Below are 9504 nucleotides of genomic sequence, written 5' to 3'. Positions count from 1 at the left end.
ACACAAAACTAGTAGATTTCTCCTTGATACATTTTCCAAAAAATTTTACCAAATCTCTTTCTTTCATTTTCCATGATAGCAGAAATGACAGTGTTCTGCAAAATTGAAGAAATGTTAAATATTATTTTTACTATGTCTTGCATGTAGCTTATAGGTAGAATTCAGAATATGTTGTGTTTAGTCTGTATACTCTTTCTGGAAACTCAGGTCTTGGATGTGAGCAGCCTCAGACCCAGTCTCACTACAAATTTTCTTTGTGAATCATCAGTTTGTACTGATATTTTGATAATATTCTTAGAAAATAATTTTTCTATGATGCATGCCTGTTCCACTGTAGGAGAAAATTGCAGCTGTTGCAACTCAAAATAGTCCTCTGTTCTTGGTCACGCTGCTAACTGCACAAAGGATGCTAGCAGGTTAAGATAAAGTGCATTTTTAATGAATGTAGGATTTAAAATTCATTTGATCCTCAGATTTGTTGTGCTCAGCATTATGGTCTACACAAAGCAAAATTAATAGCTGACAAAATAGAGACATTTGAGCATACATGTTTCTATTCTTTGATGTATACAAAAAACTAGAAATGGAATTTCAATGAACACTTAGATACTCTCAGTTTAAAGTAAGCAAATATCACTGGTTTGATGATCATTTCAATACTCTAAGCAAGAAAATAAGAATAGAACAGGGTTTAAATTCATAATGTATTAATTCTAAAGAAAACATACAGTAGAATATAAAGAACATGAGCTCTGAAACATGGAACGATAAAAACTAAACCTGAAAATCTACTGGCCTGTGTCTAGAAGTTATTTAACTTTTCTAAGTCTTGGCTTCTAAGTCTTTCGCAGGGCCATCCCACAGGACGTACTCTGGATGAGCAAAGGAACACGTGTGATCCTTGCAGGCATCTCCTTTCCCAAGGAGAAGAAATAGGAGATACACACATGCACAGTTCCTGTGACCAGCTCACCCATGGGGTCAAGGTACACACCCTCCCAGAGGAGAGTGCAAGGCCAGGGAGAGAAGCCAGGAAATTCCATCATTAAAGAACTCTGTGCATGAAAGCAGATTTCCAGAGTAGGGAAGAAGTACTCCCCCACCCAACATTGACAAATTTACCAGCCCCTTTGGGGATACATTATAATTGATGAACAACAACAACAAAAAAATCCTTATTGAATTCCAGAATTTGCAAGATAGCTGAAATAAATTTATTCAGTATGGTAGATGACTGACATGGTGTTAGAATTTAATATACACAATCCTTGCGAACACGCACGCAAACAGGCACTAAGCCACATCCCCTATTTGCATTACCAGGGCTCTTCAAAATTCACGAAAAAAATTAAATTAAAGAAAGAGGGTATTTTGGTGCAAAGAAAATTTTAAATCCATGCATAGTTTTTTCATGAAATGCATTTCCCATGAACCTTTTGAAGAGCCTTTATACTTAACAGAAAATCTCAAGGCAATTTTTTTTTCATACTATCACACAACTAAAACACAACAGTAGCCAGAATTTAAGTAATAACCTGTGAGAACAAAGCCTGTGGTATGAACACATACATACAAGCTCATTGTCAGGGGATGGACCCCTGGACCCCTTTCCCTCTTGATGGAATAAACATCAGGTCACAGGCTTCTGATGCTCAGTCTCTAAAAACTCAGCTTCTACATCTCCAAACTGGCAGAAAGAACCATCTTTCACTGAGTTTTCCACCCAGGAAGTCATAAAGACTCTCCCTGCCCCCATAAATCAATCACTGGAACAGATTCTTCTGGAGATCATCCACTGCGCTAAACCAAGTGTGCCCACTGTGGCCAGTCTCAGTCACCTAAGCAGCAGCTCTTCCTTGTCTTGCTGGTCAACATCAGTTTGGACCTGTGCAGCTTTAATACTTGGAAGATTCAGCCCCGTTGCTAAAACTAGGACAGAGCAGCTGTTTGGTGCAAGGCCCTTTCAGAACAACTGGGGTGCAAGCAGTGCTTTCTCACTGCTAGGGAGGATGCTTCTATTTTATGCTCAGCAACAAGCGTTGCTGAGGTTGAGCCCCAGTGGTATAGGTCTCTACAGTGGGTTTTACTTATTCATTTGCATGGCTCCTTCTTCGGGAATAAGGGTGCCAACATTCCACTGTGTCAAAACACATTTCAGGGTAAGTACTTACAAAGCCTTCAGCCCTCCGACTCGATTCGGCCAGCAGCCATCATTCTTCTCTTTTTTTCAGCAGCCGTTATCTTCCTGCCAATCCAACCTTGCTGCTGTTGCATGACAGCTTCAGTGACAGCCAGGTTCTTGGTGGTCCAGAAACAGGCCAATAAAGGAAGCAAAGTTATCAAGTTATCTAGTAAGCAAAAGTACACTTCTGAGAGGTAGGAGCAGAGCCGAGTGCCAGAGAGAAAAGTGACCCAAGGGCCCAGGTAGTTGCTTTCCATGGGGTTTCTAATTCCTTAACTGTAGTCGTATTGGTTGGTCATTGGCTGGGCCCACTGATGGCTTCCATCCCATTGGCTGTATCAAATGTGGTTGCGCCCGTGGACTGACTTATCTCATTAGCTATATCAATCATAGCTGTGCGGGCTGATTTATCTTATTATCTCTATCAAATGTGGCTGGGCCCACTGGTTTATGTCATTGACTATCAGCTAGACATTCCTCACTAAAAATCTCCCACCTACATTAGGTGTGAGGAGGGAATTTTCCACCCTAATCCATTATTCCATCTAGCCATAGAGGTGGATGCTGAAGCCCCTTTACCAACTTCCATTGCTAGCTTCCACCTGCCTCACTGTAAGGTCTGAGATCAACTCAAAATGATAACGAAGTACCTCGGGTCTTGACCTCTTTCTGGCCAAAAGTCCTCTGTGCTCATAAAACAAACCTTAATGGCTTTCCATCCACTTCCAGCTCCCCATAGCAGTGAGGAGGGAGAAAGGGCATTGACCCCTCTCTATACTGATTTACTAAACATGTCAAGGTACGCTCTCCCTATATTAAAATGCTCTCCTTTTCCTCACCTCCTTTCTAAACATTGCGTCACGACAGCATAAACGCACATCTTGTCTAACCTAAATGACGTCCATGTCACTTTTCTCTGGTACCTTATCCTAATTTCTTATCGAAATATCACCTTTGCATTTATCCCATCATTTTTTCATCCAGTTTGGATAAAAGAATATTTTCTCTAAAATTAACCCTACCACTTAGATCCTATTCTTTTCCAACTGCTGAGAGAACTGGCTTCCCTCACTTGCACGTATTCCCACAAATACCGTTTCCTTGTCACATTTCTGACAGCGTTCTCACATTTACCCTCGTCTCCCCACGCTTCAATGTGATGTCAATCTCGCTCCTTAGTGCTCTTGTTTTCTCACCTTTCCATTTCATCTTCATTTATTTGCATTCTACTTTTCCTAAATGAAACTTCTCTCTCGAGGACTAAGAATGGACACCCCCATTTTTAATCTCATCAAATGTCATTTTCCCTGGTGTTTGTTCATCTCTTCTTCCTTATAATAACCAATCCTCCATCAGCTCTGTGGGCTTGAACTTTGCCATCTGATCTGACTTTTCTGTTCTCTTTTCACGAGACACCTCACCCACTTTTAGAGGTTGCATGGTGCCTGGCTCTCAGACTCATGACTTAAGCTCTGGTTTGTCTGCCAACGTGGAGTACCCAGCTCACAACTTGCAAGTTCCACCCTTTGAACTCGGCCTGTCTCCATTGAATTCCCCATTTGCTCCCCTTCCCCGCCCACACACCAAGCTCCCATTTCAAGATTTCAAATCAGAGCTTGGTCTTTGAGTCTCATCTTCTTTTCCTTCCTTATATCCAGTCATCAAACCTTGTAAACATATCCATCAAAATGTCCAAAATGTGCCCTTTCATTTTAATCCAAACACTCTCAAGTTCTTTTCTGAGTCATTGCAGTGACTTCTCAACTACTCGATCTAATTTCCGTATCTCTCTCATCTACCTCCTGAACACTGTGCTCAGTGAAGCCTCCTAACACATGACAGTGCTATTTTTGACACTTAGAACATCAAATCAAATTTCTTATCCTGGCTTTTGAGTTTATGAAAAGTCAGTTTAACTTGCTTCTCCAAACTTCTCTTATTTTGAACAATAAATTTTACCAGTTATGTGTTTTCCATCTCTCCCAATTTTGGCCTAATAGTCCCCACTTACCACCATTCTACAAAAGCATTCCATACTCACTCTTGTCTTCAGGATTTTTGTAATTTATTTTCTATACTAAAATTATATCAGTAATCCTACGCAAGACAAATTTCCTCTTTTTTTTTTCCTTTCATTTTTCAAATTTTACTAGAAGGTGTGTGTACTGAGTGAAAAGAGAGAAAAAGCGGGTTAGGTAACGGAAAAGCACTCCTCATGGGGCTTGGCCACACCACAATTTCTTCTCGTCTGTCTCTTCCTCCTCTCAGTATTTTGGGAATGCACACACATGAGCCCAGCATATTTTTCAAGCCACTGAATCCAGGACCCTAAGAGTGTAGTCAGCCATGTGAGATCCTGTCTTACACGCCATGCCATGGGCTGGCCCAAACCTCTCCTTCTTAAAACCACCTCTCCTCCATTGTTTTCCTCCCTTCCTGTTTGGCTTATAAATTGTTAACCATAGCATGCACTTCGGTACCCATGGCAGGGGTAGTAGCCTCTGAAAACACTAAAACTGTAAGTATTTCTTCTCAAAATGTTTAGCTCTCTGCCCACTTTATAGTCCCCCCCATTTACAATTTTATTTTAGTTATTCAAATTATGAAAGTCACCTTATTTAAGTGCTATTAGCATTCATTCATCTCCCTTTGGAACTTGCTTCTTTTTTTTTTTTTTTTAAGAATTATTTTTATCTAACTTTATTTACTAAAATTTGACCAGAGAGGGACAGAGTGAGAAAGTGAAAGAGAGGGAAAGTGAGAAAGCAAGCCTCCGGGTCCAGGACTCCAACCACGGTTGGCCATGTGGAGGCCCAGCGTCCTTAACCACCACGTCCCTGCCAGTCTCAGCACTGTGCTTCTAACAGCTGTCCTAACAACCACGGGGAAGACAGAAGGCCTGACAGAGAAGGAAACAGTCAACAGTAACACCTTCTTCAGTCGCCAACCTCAGAATCAATAGGGCTAATTTAAATACGTAGGACTTGGGTCCAGGTGGTGGCACAGCTGGGCTCACATGGAGAGGTCCCAGGTTCTCATCCCAGGGTCATCCTGAGCAGACTGGATGCACGAGGGTATGCCTGCGATCCAGGCAGCTGAGGAGGGTGGAAAGTGTTGCGGGGACTCTGGAGGGAGTACTTATCTCTTTCTGTTTCTGTCTCTATCTCTCTTTCTCTTTGAAAAATGAATAAACATTTCTTTTTACTTTTTAAATATAAATATATAGGACTATAAATTTGAGAGGCTGAAAGGCAAGCTTTTCAATAGAAATTGCTTGAGCATGTACGATGGGCAGCTATCCGCGACCTTTCATGAGAACGAATCCTTGATTTTGTGGAGCTGAAAGTCTAATGAGGGAATTTCTTTCTTTTGCAATGACACTCATCACTATCTAAAAGCTGAAATAAATCAAATGGAAGACAGCATGCCCTTTTAATTCAAACAAGAAGATTGTTTCGAAAGGCTCCACCAAGGATTATTTAATTATCTAAGGTAGTGTGTGTTTGTTTAACTTGCCATTTCTAAGCAAATAGAAAATCAGTGATTACAAACTTACATGATGTCCACTTAGTGGAAAGGAAAACAACGAAGATTATGTTGTCGCCCTATAGAGTATTAACCATTTTTAATAGCTAATCTGCAATCTTAACTCACTCTTCTTTAAATCCTGTAAATATCCTGTTCCTTTAATGCCCTTGTAGTAAGCTACTTTAATGAACAAACGTGTTTATTCTGTTTCTATGAGAGTGAGAACTAAAACCTGCCCTTTTGTTAAACACTGCAAAGATGAGGTTTAATGTTTTGTCCTTATGTGAAATAACACTGACACCAGTTTAGAAAAATGATCTGCCAACTAAATGAAGTATATACTTGCTCCTAAAAGATAGACTATAAACCCCTCCCAAAAGCATCTTATTAAGACCAATAGCTTGCTTATTGAAGGTACTGCAAGACTCTTGCTTCGCTATACTTCCCAGTAAAAAGCTAATTATATAAATACTATTAAATTCCTCCTCAATTTCTTCCACACAAACTTCCTAAAATCACCCAGCTCAGGAACTAAAACCGTAAAACTATTTTGACCTAATTTCCTGATTTTGAGACACTACTGTCGAATTCTTCCATGTATCTTTGAATAACCAGTGGGTAGATCTCAGCTTACTAGAACTCACTACAGTTAAACAATGTATCTTGTAAGTAGTGTCTCCGATGAGGGGACTTAAGGTAAGGTATTGACAGTTTTGGATTCTGAGTTCAAGTGGCTTACGGGATTTTCTAAGGTTTTCTAAGAGGAGGCTTACCGGGAAGGGACAAGTTTGAAATAGTTTGGGATTGGTAGATGTGATTGGTGGAAGGTCTTAAAGTGACTCTTCATTTAAAAATTGCTATTTGATAAGTGAGCTGTTAACCAGATGAGCAGATTGTTGTCTCATCAAAATGATAATAGATTAATTCTCTGAAGTGATCAGTTAAAGTATGTATTGTTTAAGTCTTAATCTCTCTTGAGAAAAGATTTCTTGGAATAAAGTCCTGTTGACCCAAGTCATCTAGGCTTCAAGGGTTAATAGCTATGTCTTCTTGATGTGGGTGGTCTCATTTCTCACTAAGACTCTGTCAAGCTGGTATTCTTCTTAACTGCAATAAACCTAATACGATTAGCTTTGCCAACCCAATGAATTATTCTTTTGCTCTTGGAGTAATTAACTGTCAATAAAAGTTATATTTTTAACATATAAAAAATATGTTGACACCTAGGTGAAGGCTCAGTTTAAACTGGTGTTCAACAATAATTGTAGAAAGCTATAAACACAATCTTTATTAAAAAGTGAGGGAGCTATGTATTAGTGGGTTTTGGGGAAAGTCAAGCATTTTTGCATAGAAAAACAGAAAAATATGCCATGACTTTCCCGGCAACCTAATATTTTACTTAGTTATCTAGAAATGTCACAATATTTTCCCCACAATTTTAACAACACATTTAAGCTCCTTCGTATTTTCTTTTTATAACCCAGTGGCTTGCAAAGAACATCTATGGAATCCCATGGATATACTCCAAGAAAAGTGTTCATTATCAAACAAATTTGATAACGGTCATTGTCTACATGATCCACTGTTTACAATAACACAGCACTAGAACTGAGAAGCGTTGTATGTAAAAACCAGTTCTGACTACACAGCATTTCCAAGACCTGTTTGACCGCAGACCTCTTTATTTTCATAACATTTAACAGCCTACAGAACTGGGTTCAATATAACATTTTGGGGGAAAATAAATGAGGCTCTTACACAGGATTTTATTTCTGCTTAATGTGAACACAGAGGTGTAGTTAGAGGCCAACACTGCACATAATATTTATTTAAATACTCAATGACAATTATAATTGTTTTAAAAAGCAATTGACCAGAACTAAGGATATCCTCTAACATATGTCACATAATAAATCCAAATATTTTATTTTTCATCATTTCATCACTATTGGTTTCCTTTTGTTCACTTTTTATAAGAATCTATTAAGTTCTACCTACATCTTGTATTTATGAGACTTAAGCGAGAACATTTTAGGATCATTTTGGAAAGTAAACAATTTCTCTGAAATAGTTACTGACTAGCTTTTTGATACTAATTGCTGTTGTTTGTCTGAGTTGAATTATATCTTGCTAAAACTCTAGAACTGAAAACCCTAAAAGGCACTTAAAAATAAAACTCATGGCATTTTATTATGTAGAGTGGCAGAATATGCCAACCCTACATATGCCACTTTGGCATAAGGACTATTTTGCGCTGAGGACAATTGAAAACAAGCGGATACCGGAAATGTTCTCTGTCCTCCTCCCATTTGCCTTGAGCATACATTTACAAAGGCGTCCCCCCTGTCTGTCTGCCAGGAAGCATGGGAGTTATACCAGGGACAACTTCAGACCCTTATCAACCTGGAGCTGCCACCAGAGGAAGCTACCCAACAAACGTGACAAGTTTTTACATTAGTTTTCCACACGTCTGCCCTCCTGCAGTTTGCTTCCCTACAGACTCAGTGTCCTTTTCTTTGGGTTTGTCAGTTCTTTAAATATTTGTTGGTTATTCGCCAAGATGCTTTATAAGCTCAAATGCCAACCAAACTTTCAGTTACTCATTCCTGGGTATGCCTGCCCACAGTGTAAATGTTAATAAGCTTCTGTTTGTTTTTTCTCTTATGAACCTGTCTTTTGTCAATCCAACTCACTAAGCTCCAGCCAAACAACCTACAAGAGCAAGAAGAAAAATAATTTTTTATTCCCCTTTAAATTCCAAGTCGTTGTCATGAAAATAACCAAGATGCACAAGAGGGCTTCAAAGAATTCATGGAATATGGAATTGAAGTTGAGTTCATTTTGATACAAAAAAAAAAAAAATCCATGGATAGTTTTTAAGGAGATTCTTCATATTACAGATTTTTGGTAAATTAATATCCACAGTTATTTGTAAAGATTCTCAATAATTTTAAAGTGTAATATAGCTCCTTTTTGTTATTCTATAGACTATCAAAACAAATAGGAATTTGTCAACCTTTTTAAAAAGTTTTTTCTGGGTGCTCCGGGAGCGGGAGCGGTGGCTGCCACATACACAGTTTCCATGGGGACTGAAGATGGCTCCATGAGGAGAGATTGTGGAGGTAAGTGGTTGTCCTCCATTGCTCTGGAAATCCTTTCCTTTCTGAATCCATGGTATTATGCTACCTATTTCCTGTTGGAACGCTTCATATTTCTGTATAAAGGTCTCCTGCTACCATATCCAACAGCCAGCTCAGTACTGGATGTGGGGAGGGTCCTCCTTTATCTTGGAACTGAAGTAATTCAACTTTTTTTTGGTATAAAGGGAAACCTCTGCTAATGAAAGATGCCACTTGCCATTAGTATGGCCTTGACTTTCCCACCTGCCATGTGGCCTATTACCTGCTGCTACAAACCTACGTGCTCCGCCTGGAAGCCACCATGAACAGCCTCTTGCTCTTCTGTGGCTCAGAGCTCCTGCTCGAGGTGCTCACTCCGGCCACTTTCTCCAGTGTGGACAGGATTTGAAGTGTGAACATTTCAGTCAGCCAGCCCATCAGACTGACACCACACATACCTCTGGTACTATAACCACAACAGTGAAAACTATCTGATCAAGATGTCCCGGAAAAGGCCGTGCAGCCTTTCCTCAGCACATTTCGGGTAACCAACCCAACCTAAGGCTGGGGGGCGCCATCTTCTAAACCAGGACCATCAGCCCAAGAGACTCATCTACATTCCAGTGCAGGAAGAAGCAAGGTATCCCCATCCTGGCCCTTCTCAGAACCAGTTCC

At 39.7% G+C, this 9504-nt stretch overlaps 1 pseudogene; it reads left to right on the top strand.

Annotated features, from left to right (window-relative positions):
* Nucleotides 1-8792: 8792 nt before the first annotated feature.
* On the top strand, nt 8793-9238 carry LOC102486593 (transmembrane protein 216-like; annotated as a pseudogene).
* The last annotated feature ends 266 nt before the right edge of the window (nt 9239-9504 follow it).

This window comes from Tupaia chinensis, unplaced genomic scaffold (genome assembly GCF_000334495.1).
Source record: "Tupaia chinensis unplaced genomic scaffold, TupChi_1.0 Scaffold000315_1, whole genome shotgun sequence".
Taxonomy (NCBI): Eukaryota; Metazoa; Chordata; class Mammalia; order Scandentia; family Tupaiidae; genus Tupaia; species Tupaia belangeri.
The sequence above is the reverse complement of the archived record's forward strand: the minus strand, read 5'-3'. Positions and strand labels throughout refer to the sequence as shown.